At 35.3% G+C, this 18,851-nt stretch overlaps 1 protein-coding gene across 21 annotated transcripts in view; it reads right to left on the bottom strand.

The window, feature by feature from the left end:
* Window positions 1-18,851, bottom strand: part of LOC110111130 — a 31,600-nt gene that overhangs the window by 9,455 nt on the left and 3,294 nt on the right. For 2 of the 21 annotated variants that reach the window (XR_003702722.1, XR_003702723.1), the window contains exons 1-3: window positions 9,963-11,029; window positions 5,848-6,481; window positions 4,297-4,514 (exon numbers count right to left, since the gene is read on the bottom strand). The gene's annotated coding sequence lies outside the window, so the exon portion shown is untranslated. Of the gene's footprint in view, window positions 1-557; window positions 4,515-5,847; window positions 6,482-6,721; window positions 6,978-9,962; window positions 11,030-15,662; window positions 15,827-18,851 lie in introns of those variants that run through there. The other 19 variants (XR_003702719.1, XR_003702718.1, XR_003702709.1 and 16 more) reach the window with 19 other exon arrangements.

The following is an 18,851-nucleotide window of genomic DNA, read 5'->3' as shown; positions in this document are numbered from 1 at the left end:
TTGAAACTAATCCAACCATTACACATATATACTCATTATGTATCCTACCTGTAAGGGTAACGCCAATCATACACCTGAGCAACCTCATCTTTGCAAAACTTAACTTAATATTATGCTTCTCTTTTAAAGAGCAACATTCGGCACTATAAAACATTGCAAGTCTCACCATCATCTTATAAAATTTTCCATGAAGTTTGAAGGGGACTTTTCTATCACATAACAAGTCTGACTCATTCCACCACTTTAACCATCCAACTTGAATTCTGCTGCTAATATCCTCATCTATTTCACCATCACTATAAACAATAGATCCAAAATATCTAAAACATGTACTCTTATTAATGACTTGATCGCTCAAAGTCACAATCCCCTTACTAGGTCAATTACTACTAAAATTACACTCCATATATTCAAATTTAGATCTACTCAAGCAAAAACCTTTAGACATAATTTAAGTTAACCTTCAACTCCCTCTCTAGTCTTATCAACAAGATGAATATCACCAGCAAAAAGCATACACCAAGAAATATCCTCTTGTAAATGTGAGAACATCACTGACTAAAGCAAAAAAATATGGGCTTAAGGTTGATCCTTGATGTAATCAAACTGAAAAAGGAAAATACTTAGTCAAACCAACTTGTGTTTGAACATAAGTAATATCTCCTACATACATATATTTAATGCTTTGAATCCACTTATCATGTTAACTGAACTTGCTAAACTTAACCCGCAATCATCAACATATGAGGAAAATAAATAGAGATTCAAAGACAAGAATTCGCCTTTACTGAATAACAAAGCAGATGCACCAACAAATTATCCACAGCTACACACGGACACGGCCTTTGCCAGGTTATCAACAGATACGCAGGTGATAAAATTTTCATATAAATCATCAAACCTTACTACGTTCATAACAATAATTTTTTTCTCCATTGAGAACTTGAACACAAACATAAATGCCATATCTGTGAGATGTTGCATCATAGTCAACTGCTAAAACCCAACAGTCATAACGAATAACAAGAGTTCATAGAGGCAATTACTCATATTCTTGTGCAACACCTTAATTCTTATAATTAAGAACCAGCGCAATTTATCTCCACTCATCTGACATCTTGTCATCAAAATAATATTTAAAACTTAGTAAGCTCAAAAAATTACTTGATCTCCTAAGCATCCACATCTCTAGTGCAATATCATTAGGTCACATTTTTTTCCACTTTATCCACACTTTATTTTCTTGAAAGATTCTATTTTAATGATACGGCTATCAAAATAAAAATCTTTAAAAATTTGTTCAAAAATGATACTTTAAGCATCATATAACACTAACAGATGGACGCAGTGGTTGCCCCCACAATATGCATGGGCCTTCCAAGCTGCTCCGCGTCATTGCAAGAGAATAGCAAAGTAGAATCACGAAGAAATTTCACCCTTATTTAGTGTGGGGGAAGATCTTCGTGAATTTCCAGAGACCTCCCAATCATTATAATCAACCAAGGTGTTGTTTGGATTCAACCAGAGACCACCACCAGTTTTAAGTTTAGGATGATAAACCTCAAATTCTTAAACTTCAAAATTCAAATCCAAAATTCAAACCCTAAATTGATGCTATTATGCCATGGGTTTATAACCAATGTGACAGCTTTAATAACTAACCTTAATCGAAAGTTCACTCTTGTTATCAGGAGGGGTAATTAACTATAGGGACTTGCACCTATAAAAAACAGAACTCAGATCATAAATTCCGCGCAAAATGAGGGCATAATCTCCGAGTAATGTCTTATCTTAAACCCAAACTGTCTTCTGAAAATTCACTGGAACCTAATCTCAATAAAACTCTCCGCCGTCACACAAATAAGAAAAGAGACCAATGGCAGGGTACGGAGAGGCTGAGGGCACAACATGAAATTTTTGTAGCGCACAATACATCACTGCTATATTTCATTATCGCCCCCAAACCAACCTACAAATTTTAATATTTCATTCCATGCACCTATTTTTGTTCTATGGCTGAAAGGCATGTAATATCAAAGTTTTGGGTGTTAGATACGTAAATAGCATGAAATAAAATGGCATGTATGTAAATCCCCCAAAAGTTATCTCAAAGACCATTCACTCTACAAGATGGCATAAGCATCAATTTTGAAAGAGATTCTGCTCGTAAAAAAATCAAAAATCTCTAAAAGCTTTTGAGACTATTTTAATCCAGTGTTGACAATCATTCCCTCTAGGGATAAACTAAAACGGAAAAGGTCACTCATGCTAAGAAATCTACTCAACCATTATCATTGGCTCCGCTTCAGGAGCTACGGTTACTTTCCTTGTTACCGCCATAACTGTTTTTTTTTTTTTTCAAAGCAGCCTTCTCTCGAAGGAGCCCAAAAGCATAACCTACTGAGGTTCTAAAGAGGCATGTGTAGAAGTGGAGAAAATTAAAGAATCATATGAATTCCCTGAACCCGAGGAAATACTTTTTTTTAGCCTGAGGAAATACTTAAGTGAATAAGTTGGTGGGTAAAAAAAAAAATTAAGTTTCATTCAAACATCAATATAATACTAGGTGGCGTAGTAGAAAAAGGATAGACTTCAACTTGGGAAAAATCGTAAGAAATAATCCACACTAAGGGGTCGGCAGTTATTTGCTTGGACATAAAAAACATATTTTTATAGAGAAGGGGTAAAGGAAATGTGCTCAGATTCACCTTTGTTCAATCAACAAGCAGATCCATCGCCACTGGATAAGAATAAATGCTGAGATCTCAGAATAACCATCTCAAAAAATCATGGTCCATAGTGTGAGCAAGATTTCCCGTGATGGATTTCGTCATTGCCCCATCCAAACTGAGAGAGAGAGAGAGAGATCCTTGGAATTCATAAAATTTGGGTGAGAATTTTAGTACTCACATTAGAATTCACATTTACTGTATAAAAAGCAGATCCACCAACTAGATATCCACAGCTACACACGGACACAACTGTTGCCAGGTTATGAACAGATGCACAGGAGCAAGCGATTATACTTAAAAAATAAGTTTTCTGAGGAGAGTGAAGCATTTACTCGTACGTACTGATACATACTCGAAAAATTAACTTGATCGGGCACGAATCTCGAGGCAAAATTAAGTTGGAAACTTCCGAAATTAAAATTCGGACCATCTGAACTTTGATTTCAGCAAACTTATGGTCGAACTAAACGCCTAAAAAATACAAACCCAATGATACCAAATTCAATCCAATCCAAGCCCAAAGGGTCATAAGCGCTATTAGAAGGTTCAACCCACAATTTGGATTACCTAACAGTTCCGATACATGCGGTGCTTATAGTCGAATCAAGGGGCTTGACGAGATGAATCAAACAAGCCCAAAATCACTGAATTCCGACATCATTAAGACATTCAAATGTCCATCAAGCGGTCCACTATCAAGGGATTCAACATCGGCTGAGGTTTTCCCCTTCCACGAGTTCTCCACGTAAAAGCATCTTTTATTCTTTGTGTGTGAGTTGAATATCCGAACAACGCTAAGAGGCAGAATTTTAACTCTATCGCCGCGTATATTCTAGCCCGCAACACTCACAAAGAGCATTGCAGTATAAGGCTGAGAAAAAACCTATAATTTGGTGTGGGAAAATTAAAAAAAAAAAAAACTATATAGACTTCAAGCTTCAGTTAAATTGTAAGAAAATGCACTTTATGGGATCCTTTCTTTCTTTAGAACATGTTCAACAGAAAATTGCAGCACGCAAGTGGGCTCAGATTCGACTTTGTTCATATACAAGCAAATCAATCCACCAGTTATCTACCTTGGATGTCCGGGCCATCCAAGCAACTCCATCACCAATGGATAAGAATAAAAGAAATCTCCGAAGCATCTTAAAAAGGAATCCTGCTCGACAATAATGGGCAAAACTATTATCTGTGATAGATTTCTTCATCATTGCTCAATCCATATATAGAGAGAGAGATAGAGAGAGATTGTTGTAGTTGCAAAAAGAGATTTTCTAATAAGTCAGATTAGTCATTACTCTTCCAGAATTGCAGAATAGAAACCGAACCCTTTTTAGATTCATCCGTGCCAACCTTAGATATCAATGGGAGGATACCGAGTGTCAGAAAGAGCTAGTAGTAAAACCATAATAGTAAATGTCAGGTTATGGAGAAATAATGTGTAAGGATAAGCAGAGAGAATTTTTTATCAATCAATTACCTCTGAGATGGGTCCAATAAAGCCATAATTACCAAAACCAATCTACACCTAACAGAGGATTATTTAGAAATTATATGTATGTACCTTTTTTTGTTTAGAAGATAAAAGGCATGGCACAAATCCAAGAAAGCGCTTCATAGAAACTGCTCAACTAAACAAACCCAACAAACGGCAAGCGTGACTTCGGATCCAATAGCAACTAGAAAGAAATGTCGTCCAAGGAGGCAAAGAATTTCATTAGCAACTCATTCAGGAACTCCACCTCTTACGCGAAGCAGCCGAAATCGAAGAGCAACGAACAGCTGGAGAAAAAAAAACATAATAATAAGATATCCATATTAAATATCACCACTGCGCTGAGTTGTTCGGGTTGCAATTCATTGAAGGCGTGACAGTGCCACAGAGCTACGTCCGCACTCGCACCTAATAATTTCTCCAGCAGAAGCTATTCCAGAGAAGTATAACGCAGGAATAATTAATTTAATTAAAAAAATAATTAAGAATATAATATAATTAATTACTAATCAAACTAAAATTCTGTTTTATATTTTTAATCATGATAAATTAATTCATAATAATTTAAAAAATAATCTAATAAGTTATTTTTAAATTAAAATATTTTTAATTATATTATTTTTTTAATTCTAATTTATTAATTATAATTAACTTTAAAATTATAAATACCTTGTACTTAAATATAAACTAAAATTAAAACACATTAAATTTAGCCTTTTAATAAAATAATCAAATCTTGAATTATATTATCAAATAATATCATACGATTTAACACTTATTTGCCAAACAGTTTTCGGGATTAAACTGGATTTAAAAAATCCGGATTTAAACAGCCCCTACAAGTAACGAGTTGGAGATGAGATTAATTTTGGGGTGAAGAATCACTGCATCACTTAAGTATTTCCACACAGAACAGGAAAATCTGTTTTAGAAAAGGTGGGCAAAGAAAAGAAGGTGAAAATTGGGGGCTCAGATTCGCCTTGTTTTCATCCTCAAGTAGATCCACCCATCTGTTCTATAACAGCGACGTGCAGAAGCAGCGGTTTCCCATAGATTAGCGGGCCATCCAAGCTGCTCCGGCACCACCGCAAGAGAAGCATTGCGATATCTGAAGCACATTGGAAACATTCCTAACCAGGGTAAGATCGCTTTTTCATGTTCGATTTCATCATCATCGCCCAATTTGAAAGAGAGAGGGAGGGAGAAAGAGCGAGAGCGTGCATGATCAAAGCTTTAGGCATAAGAAATCATCAGCATTCGAGAAGGCAGACGGAAGAGACGAGCAACTCCATCTGGTCAGATTTAGGCTTTGTTTGGGGGCAAATTACATCCAATCCGGTGAATTTTAGTGACGTGGCGACACCGGACTCAATAATTTGCCTCATTTGGGACAGTTTTCTTAGGACAAAAAGCATTAGAGCTTGGGCCTGCATCATCTTACTAGAAAATTATTACCGGTGTCCAGATTCGTCCGAACAACAATCCAGCCTAGCCACATCACCCGGGCGCAATGTATTCAGGTGACATGGCTTGTCTAGAATGGTGTCCGGACGGCCTGTACCCGGACGTAATAATTCACCCATCTTATGAAACCAAAATATAGGTTCATACGCAGCTCACCTTGATCTGTGATGTCTGTTCATATGGGCTCATTTGTTTTGCTTCGGAGCATGTTCAATAGACAAGTGCGTAAATTAAACAGGCTCAGATTCGCCTTTGTTCAATCATTTCGCAGATCAACCCGCTAGTTCTCTGCTAGTAACGCATCGATGGAGCGGTCGCCGTGCATGTACACCATGGCAAGCAGACCAAGGCACACGGATGCAGCGGTTGCCTGCAGATGGCAAGGGCCTTCCAAGCTGCTCCGTGCCGCTGAAAGAGAATAACAGAGAAACATTAGGAACTCTAAGCGGCTGTATGGTATCAGATTTATCCCGGATTCAAGTCGAATTTACAATAAATCCAGCCAAACGGTTTTTGCGCGCAAGTTAAATCACGGGATTCTGTAAATCCCTAAATTAACAGCTTAAATCCCGGATTTACTAAATCCATATGTTCGGCGGATTTAACGGGATTCAACATTAATAACGCCTGAAAGGAAGAAAGTTCAATTTCACAGCCAGCGAAATCCTCCTCTTGTTTCCGATCAAAATTTCGTAACTTCCAATCCTACAGGAAGTGAAAGTCGTCGAAGGAGCGAAGTCGAACAGCCACGAAGGAGCCGAAGAAGCAACGCGTGCAATCTATACACCTCCTGCGAAGTGTATTAATTAAATAATTTAAATATTAATAATTAAGTAAATTAATTAAATAATTAACTTTAAACAAAACATTATTGAATGAAAAATTTCAGGTAGCCCATCCAAAGTAGCAGTAGAAACACTTGTTGTTAGCCCTAGCGAAATGCTGCTACCAAACAACCGACAAATCAATTAAATTCGATCTTCCCAACAAAAACTGCTTGGCAGGATTTGAATGAAATTTAGCATTAAACCTGCTCAAAACCCACCACCAAATATCCTCGTAAATCATGCCTTAATGCTGCAACCGAATACCCCTTAAACTAACAAGTTAGAGATATGATTTCTTTTGGGTTAAGCATCACTACAACACTCACTTATTCATGCAGAGCACTGAAAAACCTGTTTCAGAGAAGATCAGCAAAGAAAAAAGAAATTGGGGGCTCAGATTCGCCTTGGTTCCATCCTCAAGCAGATCAAACCACCTGTTCTCTTACGGTGACGCACAGACGCAGCGGTTTCCCTTGATGAGCGGGACATCCAAGCTGCTCCGGCACCATCGCAATATCTAAAGCATCATTGGAAAAATTCCTAACCCGGGGTAAGATCGTTTTTCCTGTTTGATTTCATCATCATCGCCATCGCAGAGCTAAGTCAGGAGACCGCACACAGATTAATTTCTCCTCAGAGAGAGAGATCGCGCGCGCATCTAAGAAATCATCGGCGTTGGAGATGCAAGAGGAAAAGTCCATCCGCTCTAGCCGCCAACACACTTAAACTAATGAGTTAGAGTTTTTAACCGTAGTGTGCTATCGATTTATAAACACAGCAGGACCGCTCCTCAACGACACATGTTTGTGGCTTATCAGCCGTTGGATCTTATCCGACGGCTGAGAAAATCAAGGTCGGACATTTTTTATTTTTGCTGGGGGAAAAAGTTCAAGAAATAAAAAAGCTTAAAAAAAATTTAAAAAAAATGGATTTAAAAAGGAATTTTGCGGCTTTTTTGGAAAAAAGAATTTTGTAATAAATGCTTAGTTTTAAACAATAAAATTTTCAAAAAAAAAAATAAAATAAAATAAAATTTAAAAGATGCATTCCAAAAGCAACAACATTATTTATGTTTCGGAAATCTATAGCCTTCTCTTTCTCCTAAGAGGGTGTTTGGCATCGGATTTATTTGCTGTTTTAAGTAGGATATATGTTTCCCTCGGTTTGCACGCTTCTTCGGTGACTGTTAAGCCGAGCTTCGGCAACACGGGCTCCGCGGGCAAGTCTTCCGCCACTCTTTAAATCCCGTTAAATTCACCGAACCGAGGGTTTAGTAAATCCGGGATTTAAGCCGTAAATTCTTAAATCCGGGATTTAACGGGCGATGTAAAACCGTTCGGCTGGATTTAATGTAAATCCGACTTAAATCCAACCATAAATCCGATACCAAACAGCCCCTAAAGAAGAAAGGTGCACGCAATTAAAAAAATCACCACCACCGACTATAAAACCTGCTTTACATGCCTAAATCTGCGCTTGGCTATCCCTCTTCCAAATTAGCTTCCAAACGCCCACCAAAAGCTTTGCAAATTCTTTATACGCATTCATAAAATCACCTTCCAAATCCACACAACAAATCAGCCATAAGTTATCTTTCATATAAAAACTTATTGGATTGATTCTCTTCCGTTTGTTTCGATTAAGCGAAGTATATCGATTAAGCTCTATGAATCAAAATATATGAACTTGTCTACAAGTATGGATTAATTTCAAATTAACCTGATGTGATTATGCAATCTTAAGTTCCATATAGTAGTTCAACCTACTCTTCCTTTAGATTAATTAATGACATTCTACGTACAACCCACTTGCATGAACTAAAGCTTTCTTAACATGTAACTAAGTGATAATTGGTTTATTGTAGTATAAATAGCAAGAAATGGCTATAATTCAACATTTGCCTTTCTTAAAAACAAAAGCTATACATTCATGACAAACCAAGAACCTTAGGTTACTAATTATCACATCAAATTTTCATAAATAATTTGAATAGCATAAGCTAAATTGAAAGACTTAGCTACTATTACCTTACCAAAAGGAAAAAATTCTTAAATTAATAACTTCACACACACGCACACACAAAAACAGTGTTTCCGAATATTACGATATGTTCCTCGTCTTATATTCTAAATGTAATTATCATAACCTACAAGAAAACCATTATACTTATGTGTCAATATTAGGGATGTCAATTTTTGACACGACCCGAATCAGACCCGAAAAAATCCGGGTTATGGTCAACCCGGACCCGAAACGGTTCAGGTTCGGGTTCAACAAATCAATCCGTTTTAAAAATCGGGCCGGATTCGGGTTGACCCAACAACCCGAAAATGATCCAAAACTGACAATAAAACTCCTATTTGACTCGAAAACCCGAGATTGACCCTTTTTTTCCCAAATTTGACCTGAAAATCGAACATTGACCCGAAAACTAGCAATTTTATGTCAACTTTGGATCATTCGTGGCGGGTCAAGTTGACCCAGACCCAGTTTGGGTCCAAAAACCTAACCCATTTTTAAAAACGATCAAGTTCGAGTTAACCCAAACAGTGCCTGGTCATTTCCGGATTCAATCCGAACCCGACTAGTTGACCTTAATTGACACCCCTAGTCGATATTTATCAAATGAATTACGACCAACATTATAAAAAATTATATTATGTAATTCTCAAGCTCTACATGAAGCTATTAGTATAAAGAAAGCCCATACGACTGTGCATGTTAATTCCAAAGTCCCTTTTTGCATTGCTTTTAGGTAAATTTTTTTGCACACATTCTTCAATATACTTAATGATTGATTTTCCAATAGAGAGCTTGGTGCCCTATCGATTATATGCTATTGATTCATCGCTCCATGATTTGAAACTTTGGGGAACATACAGGCTCTAATCATAACCATTTAAAAGAGACTGGAGCATCAATACCAATAGAAAAAAAAAATCAACCAAAAAGTAATTTTATTAATACTGATATTAAATCAGACAAATATTTTTTAAAGCTACTATAAATTAATAATTTTGGTTATAAAAACCAATTTCGCACCACAAAAATTTCAAAAAAGCATTGAAAAAGTTATCCCAAACACCATTAGACTGTTCAAGATAACATAAGCATCAATTTTCAAAGAGATTCACCTTGGATAAAAATAAATAACCTCTAACACTCTAAAAGACTTTATAATGTCGTATTGAAATTCATTCCCCTTTACAGAACCAATAGACAAAATAAACAATGATAAAACCCAAAAGACAGATGTAAGCCTTAAAAAAGATTTTGTTAGAAAGTATTATAAATGATCTTTTAAAAAAAAAATAAAAATAGAAATAATCCTTTTTATTATATTTAAATAAATATTTGTATTCATGTAGCTAAACCCAAGTAATACGATATAGGCTTGATATTGTAGTTAATGTAAGAAATTTAGAGCAAGATAAAAAAAAATACCGCCATGAAGAGCATTGAGAACAAATTTGAGGGTAATTCTAATAGTGAAGGTCTTCTATGCAGAATTTCTGCTTCCGGAGCTAGGCCCCTGCCCATCAAAAAGTTTTTCTTTTCAACGCAGTCTTCTTTCTGAGAGAAACAAACATAACAGCTGTGGCTCTTCTGCGGATAAGAAGGGGTAAAGAGAAGTAAAAAGGGAGTAAATTCATTCAACCCAAACAAATCCTTTAGAGAACTAAGGGGTAAGACAGTACAGTATAATACAGAACATAATAGTAGTCTTAGAAGACGGATAAGGATTCTCTCCACCTACCATGTTAACAGAACTTGCTAAGTTTAACCCGCAAACATCAACATAGGAGGAAAATAAATAGAGATTCAAAGACAAGAATTCACCTTTACCGTATAACAAAGCAGATCGACCAAGTAGCCATCCACAGCTACATCCGGACAGGTTATCAACAGATACACAGGAGCAAGCAATTATACTTAAAAAATGAGTTTCTGCAGAGAGTGAAGAATTTACTCATACTTACAAAGAGCATTGCTGCATCATCTTGTGATACCGGTATAGATACCCCTTGACGGCTGGCAAAAAAAACTATAGTTTGCATTTAAATGTATAAATATTTATGAATTCAGTGGTATGCGTGCAAATCCAATAAAAACTCCATAGACTTCACTAAAACCGAACCTTCTTTAGATTCATCCGTGCCAACCTTACATATCAATGGGGAGGATACAGAGTGACAGAAAAAGCAAGTCGTAAAGCATATAGTAAATGTCGGGTTATGGAGAAAAATTGGGTAAGGATAAGCAGAGAGAATTTTTTATCATTGAGTTACCTCTGCGTTGGGTCCAATAAAGCTATACTTAACAGGTTTATTTAAAAACTGGATAGATGCAACCTTTTTTTTCTTTTGAGAAGATAATTGCATGGCACAAATCCAAGAAAGTCCATCATAGAAACTGCTAAACAAAACAAACCAAACAAACTTCCAAAAGTGTGAGCAGCAAACAGGCCTCTACTGCCCAAATTCACCTTTCTTCCATCAGGAAGACACATAGAGAAAGGGATTATGGAAGTTACAAAATAGAATTTTTCTTATTCACGAAAGGTGAAATTCCACGAAGTTGGACTGGGCATATTATTCTTCGGGAGGTTCAGCTAGTTGTAAACCATATAGTAAGCATGGGATTATGGAGGAAAATTGGATAAGGATATCCAGAAAGAATTTTTTATCACTGAATTAGATGAGACGGACACTATAAAAGCTATTCTTCATGTAAGAAAATTAAGTTAAATGGATGGCACAAATCCATAACAGCACATCCTTGAAACTGCAAAACCCAAAAATCCTAACTACCAAAAGGCTCAAATTCACATTTCCTCCTCCATCACGAAGAAGATAATACATCCGTTTATTCTTTCAACATGGCACAAAGACTCAGCGGTTGCCTGCAAGGGCCCTCCAAGCTTGCTCCGTGCCGATGCAAGAGAATAGTAGAGAACCATTCAGAACTCCAAGGTTTCATTTGAGACTGACTTTCTTACTGCTTTTTAAAATAGCTTTCTAGTATAAAACTTAAACCACAACCCTCAATAGAGTGATGGAACACTGCATTCCATGGTAAATGACTAACCAAGCCTTTTAGGTCTACATCTAACTTTATTAACACAAGTCAAATCTAATACATCTACTTTCCTAATTAGGACATCTGAATGCCGTCATTTTATATGTGACCAAACCATCTAAGGCAACTATCTAATCTTATCTTCCACAGAAACTACTCCAACCTTTACACTTATATACTAATTTTGTATTCTATCTCTAAGGGTAAAGCCAATCATACACATGAGCAACCTCATCTTTGCAACACTTAACTTAATATTATGCTTCTCTTTTAAAGGCCAACATTCGGCACCATAAAACATTGCAAGTCTCACCACCATCTTATAAAATTTTCCCTAAAGTTTGAGGACTTTTCTATCACACAACAAGCCCGACGCATTCCACCACTTTAACCATTCAACTTGAATTCTGCTGCTAATATCCTCATCTATTTCACCATCAATCTGAACAATAAATCCAATATATCTAAAACATATACTCTTATTAATGACTTGATCGCCCAAAATCACAATCCCCTCACTAGGTCTATTACTACAAAAATTATACTCCATATAATCAATTTTAGATCTACTCAAGCGAAAACCTTTAGACTCTAAGGTTAAACTCCATAATTTAAGTTTACCTTTAACTCCCTCTCTACTCTCTAGTCTTATCAACAAGATGGTGAGCATACACCAAATAACATCCTCTTGTAAATGTCTAGTGAGAACATCCATGACTAAAGCAAAAAGATATGGGGTTAAGGTTGATCCTTGGTGTAATCCAACTAAAAAAGGAAAATAATTGGTCAAACCAACTTGTGTTTGAAAATAAGTAATAGCTCCTACATACATATATTTAATGCTTTCAATCCACTTATCATGTTAACTGAACTTGCTAAGCTTAACCAGAAAACATCAACATAGGAGGAAAATAAATAGAGATTCAAATACTGTTCACCTTTACTGTATAAAAAAGCAGATCCACCAACTAGTTATCCACAGCTACACACGGACACAGCCGTTTCCAGGTTATCAACAGATACACAGGAGCAAACGATGATACTTAAAAAAATGAGTATTCTGCGGAGAGTGAAGCATTTAGAATTTCATGGAAATGTTGAGGTGAGGATACCAAGTGGTAAAAAGAGGTCGAAGAAAAGAATCTTAAATAAATACAAAACATTTTTATCAAGAAATATCATATGCAAATGTATAGCTTCCAATATACTTCTTGATCAAACCTCTCAACAAATGTATAGCTTCCATGATAGACCTGCCTCAAATGAATCAGTACTGCTTTTAGAAATATTGGTATCATGTCATAACCCATGATCAAGAAAAGCTTCTTTAGAAAGCAGAAGAAAGCCATCTCAAACAAAGCCTTATTCTCTCCCATAATTTTAATACGACGCATTAACTTAATTCCTCTATAATTCACATACTCTTGTGCAACACCTTTATTCTTAAAATTAAGAATGAGCGCACTTTTTCTACACTCATCTGACATCTTTTGACATCATAATAATATTTAAAAACATAGTAAGCACAAAAAATTTCATTTCCTTGATCTCCTAAGCATCCAAATCTCTAGTGCAATATCATTAGGTCACATTATTTTTCCACACTTCATTTTCCTACACTTCATTTTCCTGAAAGATTTTCCAACTTAGATTTTATTAATTCGAACATTAAAATAAAAATCTTTAAAAATTTGATCAAAAATGATATTTAAACATTATAACATATTTTTAGAGATTTACATACATAGCATTCAAAGCGATCTAATTTTCATATCAATCACCAAACCTCACTACGTTCATAACAATCTTTTTTTTCTCAATTGAGAACTTGAACACAAACAAAAATGCCATGTCTATGAGATGTAGCATCATAATAAACTGCAAAACCCAACAGTCATAACGAACAACAAGAGGTCATAGAGGCAATGACTCAGATCTTCTTTCCATAAGGAAGATCCATTTATTTATTCCTCACACCAACACACAGACTCAGCGGTTGCCCCACAATACGCATGGGCCTTCCAAGCTGCTCTGTGCCATTGCAAGAGAAAAGAAAAGTAGCATGACGAAGCAATCCCACCCTTATATAGTGGAGGGGAAAGATCTTCGTGAATTTCCAGACTTCCCCATCATTAAAATCAACCAATGAAGGTATTGTTTGGATTCAAGTAGGATTTAGTAAAACCTCTAAATCATAATTTTACTAAATCATGCTTAAATCCTGAATTTTTTTTGACAAGAAAGATGTCAAATCATGTTTAATCAAGTGAAATCGTTTGATGATACAACTCAGGATTTAAGTCAAATAATTCACAGAAAACGCTAATCTAACTCGTAAATCATGATACAGTATACCGACTTCCCATACTTCATGTCTCCTAAACCTTGTAAATCCACCAACGTCTCAGAATCACCATCTTAAAGAATCATGCTCCACCATAGGGTGAGCAACATCTCCCGTGATGGATTTCATCATTGCCCAATCCAAACATTGAGAGAGGATTTTGGAATTCATAAAATTTGTATGGAAATTTATTACTCACATTAGAATTTAATGGAAATGTTGAGGTGAGAATACCAAGTGGCAGAAAGAGGACAAAGAAAAGCATCTTAAATCCTCCTTGCCCTCAATATACTTCTCTATCAAACCTCTCAACAAATGTATAGCTTCCACACTAGACCTACCAGACATGAATCCAAACTGCTTTGAAAAAATATTGGCAGCATGTCATAACCCATGCTCAAGAAAGCTGCTATAAGAACCAGTAAGAAAATCATCTCAACCAAAGCCTTACTCTCTCCCATAATTTTAATGTGACACATTAGCTTAATTCATTAATAATTCGCATACTCTTATGCATCACCTTTATTTTTAAAATTAAGAAACAATGCACTTTTTATGCACTCATCTGACATCTTTTTAGTCATCAAAATAATATTAAAAAGCTTCTCTCAAAAAATTACTTGATCTCCTAGGCATTTCCACATCTCTATTAGAATATCATTATGTCACATTGCTTTTCCACACTTCATTTTTCTTGAAAGCCTCTCAAAATTTGAGTATATTTTGAGGCAAATTTTAAGAAGGGCAAAATAGGTTTTAAATAAGACATTACTCAGAGATTTCATCCTCATTTTGCAAGGTCTTAATGATCTAGAGTTCTGGTTTCTCATAGGTGCAAACCCCTATAGTTAATTACCCCTCCCGATAACTAGAGAGAACTTTCAATTAAGGCTAGTCGTCAAATAGATGCATAATATCAAATAGATACGTACTAGCAGCAAGATTTGTACTTAAATAATTTTTATTTAAAATTAGAAATTCACACTCTTGCACTTAAAACGGATAGTAGTATAACGATGATGTGCTCCATCAAGATCCCATTGTTCCATCATCCGGGGCTATCGTGGTCCCTGTTCTACTTAGTCAGAGAAGGCAGTCAACCCAACTTGACAAAAGGATCCTTGTAGGCAGCCATAGGTTGTTTCTTCCAAAGGTACCTTATAGACATAGGTTGAATATTTGTCTACAGGACAAATTTGAATACACCTTTGATAACAAAGAACTGTGCCTTACCAATTATATGCTTTTGATTCATTTCTCAATAATTTGAATTCATTGGAGTACATACATGCTCTAACCATGATTGTAATATAATGATATTATTCGACTGTAAAATCTCCAAGTCAAACGGTCCCAGTCATTACCATTTAAAAGAGACAGGAGCATCAATAGGAACAAAAAATAAATCAACCAAAAAGTAATTTTATTAATATTGATTTTGATATTATAAGTCTTTTTAATCTGAAAACAACTTTTTAAATTTACCACAATGATTTTTGGTTATAAAAAGCAATTTCCCACCACAAAAATTTCAAATAAGCATAAAAAAGCTATCCCAACGACCATTAAGCCTAAAAATATTTTGTTGGAAAGTATTAGAAATGATATGTTTTATTATATTTAAATAAATATTATAATTCTTGTAGCCGACACAACATAATGGGTTATAGGCTTGATATTGTAGTTATTGTAATAAATTTAGAACAAGATAAAAAAAATACCGCCATGAAGAGCATTGAGAACAAATTTGGGGGTAATTGAAATAGTGAAGGTCTTCGATGCACAATCTCTGCTTCCGGAGCTAGGGGTTCCCTTGCCCATCAAATTTTTTTTCTTTTCAAAGCATTCTTTCTGAGAGATAAAAGAATAACATGTTGTGGCTCTTCTGCGAAGAAAAAGAGGTGGAGAGAAGTAAAAATAGAGTAAATTCCATCAACCCAAACAAATCAATTGGAGAACTAAGGGCTAAGAGAGTATGGTATAATTCAGAACATCATAGTACTCCAAGAAGAATCGCTCCACTTATCAGGTTAACTTAACTTGCTAAGCTTAACCCGCAAACATCAACATAGGAGGAAAATAAATAGAGATTCAAAGACAGAATTCATGTACCCAAATTATGTGCCCAACATCGATTATCAGTTTTGGACTTTAAGATAAAGGGGCAGATAATAAAAATAAAGTAAAACAATATTCTAAGATTAGATTGGGGCATTTAAAGAATATTTTTTAGAGAGAGATTTTAGATCTTAAGTTTTTATCTGTGCATGAGTATGCTAATATTATGTTGGGATAAAGTGGCTAATGATGCTAAGAATATTGCAAAATATGTGATTGGAGTATCAAAGGGAAAAGCTCCTAATAGTAAAAATAGTTAGTGGTGAAATCCATATTTAGTCTTGCATCACCATATTTAGTTCACATTGTTAGATTAGAGATTTATTATGAAGCTACTACTTGTTAGTGTTGTTTTCTTTTCGTATTTGTGAAAGTTACAAATCTCTTGATTCGTAATTTGGCCTAAGCGAAGATTTATTATGAAGCTACTACTTGTTACAACCTCTAAAGTGCTTTAGTTTTGTTCTACGTTTATTCTAATCACAAGTTGTGCAAAATCCAAAGGACTTTTAAGCATCTCATATTTAGTCCTGCATCACCATATATGTGAGATGTTGCATCATAGTAAACTGCTAAACCCAGCAGTCATAACGAACAACAAGAGGGCATAGAGGCAATGACTCAGATTAACCTTTCCATCATGAAGATACATTTATTTATTCCACAAATCAACGCATAGATACAGCGGTTGCCCCACAGTACACAAGGGCCTTCCAAGCTGCTCCGTGCCATTGCAAGAGAATAGCAAAGTAGCATCACGAAGCAATCTCACCCTTATATGGTGTGGGGCAACATCTTCGTGAATTCCCATAGGCTTCTCCAATCACTAAAATCAACCAACCAAGGTGTTGTTTGGATTCAAGTAGGATTTAGTAAATCCTTTTGTTGCGTCATGGAATATTCACAGCCATAGAGAAATAAGAAGTTTCACATATTTGCAGTCAATTACAAATGAGGCCTTTCCTTGGGGGAAGGCCTTGGTTTGATGTAGAAAATATACAGCATATATAGTGCATTATATGATGGGAATTGGAAGAATCAGTATTCACATGTTCGTTTAGTCGGCAAAATCATAATCGGCGAGTGACGGAGGTTAGAAGGACTGTAGTCGGCGGCGACAGTTGCAGAAAAGAACGATATTTGGGCGACGAAGATCAAGATTACTTTGGGAGTGGTTTGAAAAGACAGCCGATATTGATTCCCTTGATCGCAGACCATTTATTAGGTATATGAAAGTCTTTCTTAATGATATCAAAATTCAACAATCTTGGGCCCGTTGGATTAGTCTCGTCAAGCCGCTCGATTTGACTATAAACATGTCATCAAAAACATGGTCTAAACCTTCAAAAGACGGTTTGTCTTCGAAATGGACTCATTTGGGTTCAAATTGAGTCGAATTTGGTTTTTTTGGGTTTGTCTTTCCGACACATTCAATTCGACTATAAATTTGCTGAAATCAAAGTTAGGATGATCCCAAATTTAATTTCAAAAGTTTTAACTTGATTTTGCCTCGAGGTTCGTGCCCCATTATCATTAATTTTTTTAGGATATATAACCTCGAAATCCAAATTTTACTAAATCATGTGTTAAATCCTGAAAATTAAAAAAAATTTAGCAAGAAAGATGACACATCATGTTAATCGAGTAAAATTATTTGATGACGCAACTCAGGATGTATGATGCACCGACACTTCTCCTCAAAGAGGCGTGCAGTGTCCGACACCATGTCCGACATGACACTCGTCCGACACGTGTCGGACAATCCGAAAACGTGTCCGATTAAAAAATATTTAAAATAAATTGGACACGCGTGTCCGACACGCGTATCTTAATTATTTTATAATTTTTTTAAAATATAATTTCTTATATTTTGCGATATTTAAACTAAATTTCTTATTTCATATCAACAACACCAAATCAACGTCTGCATTTAATACCCATTCATTGAATATTTTCATTTTCATTTCTCTTTGGCAGTGAAGTTATTCTTATCTCCTCTCTTTTTGCACAATTATAAATCTTTCTCTTGTTAAACCAGAGTTGAAAGTAGTGATATTCAATGATGATAATATTTTCATTTTCATTTCTCTTTGGCAGTGAAGGTATTCTTATCTCCTAATAGTTGAAGCTTGAATGCTTGATGTTGTAGCAAGTGATTATTTGCTTATATTTTTGTGGTTGTACTAGATATTTTGTATTAAATATTTTATATTATAAACTAGACAAGTTATCATGTCATTCATTTATTATTGTTTGTCATTTTTAATATGATATTACATTAATATATATACACTATATAAAAAAATGTATTGTCGTGTCTGCGCCGTACCCGTATCCTATATTTTCAAAAAAAAAAGCTGTGTCCCATGTTCGAGTCCGTGTCCGTGCATCATAGCTCAGGATTTAAGTCAACTAATTCACTGAAAACGCTAATCTAACTTAGTAAATCATGATACAATATTGACTACCCATACTTCATGTCTCCTAAACCTTGTAAATCCACCAACTACCCAAATTTAATATATACAATATTAATTTATTTGGTTAATATTAATTACTAAACCTAAATCCACCAACTTCCTAAATTTAATAAATACAATATTAATTTATTTGGTTAGTATTAATTACTAAACCTAATTTATTTGTATCTTATTGGCACAATTTCTACTTCCGGAGCTAAAAAAAAGGAATAAATTCCTTCAACCTAAACAAATTCTTTGGAGAATTAAGTGGTAAGAGAGTACAGCATAATTCAGAACATCTTGGTACTCTTAGAAGACGGATAAGGATTC

This window comes from Dendrobium catenatum, unplaced genomic scaffold (assembly GCF_001605985.2).
Source record: "Dendrobium catenatum unplaced genomic scaffold, ASM160598v2 fragScaff_scaffold_1427, whole genome shotgun sequence".
NCBI lineage: Eukaryota > Viridiplantae > Streptophyta > Magnoliopsida > Asparagales > Orchidaceae > Dendrobium > Dendrobium catenatum.
This window is presented reverse-complemented; position numbering and strand designations above follow the sequence as displayed.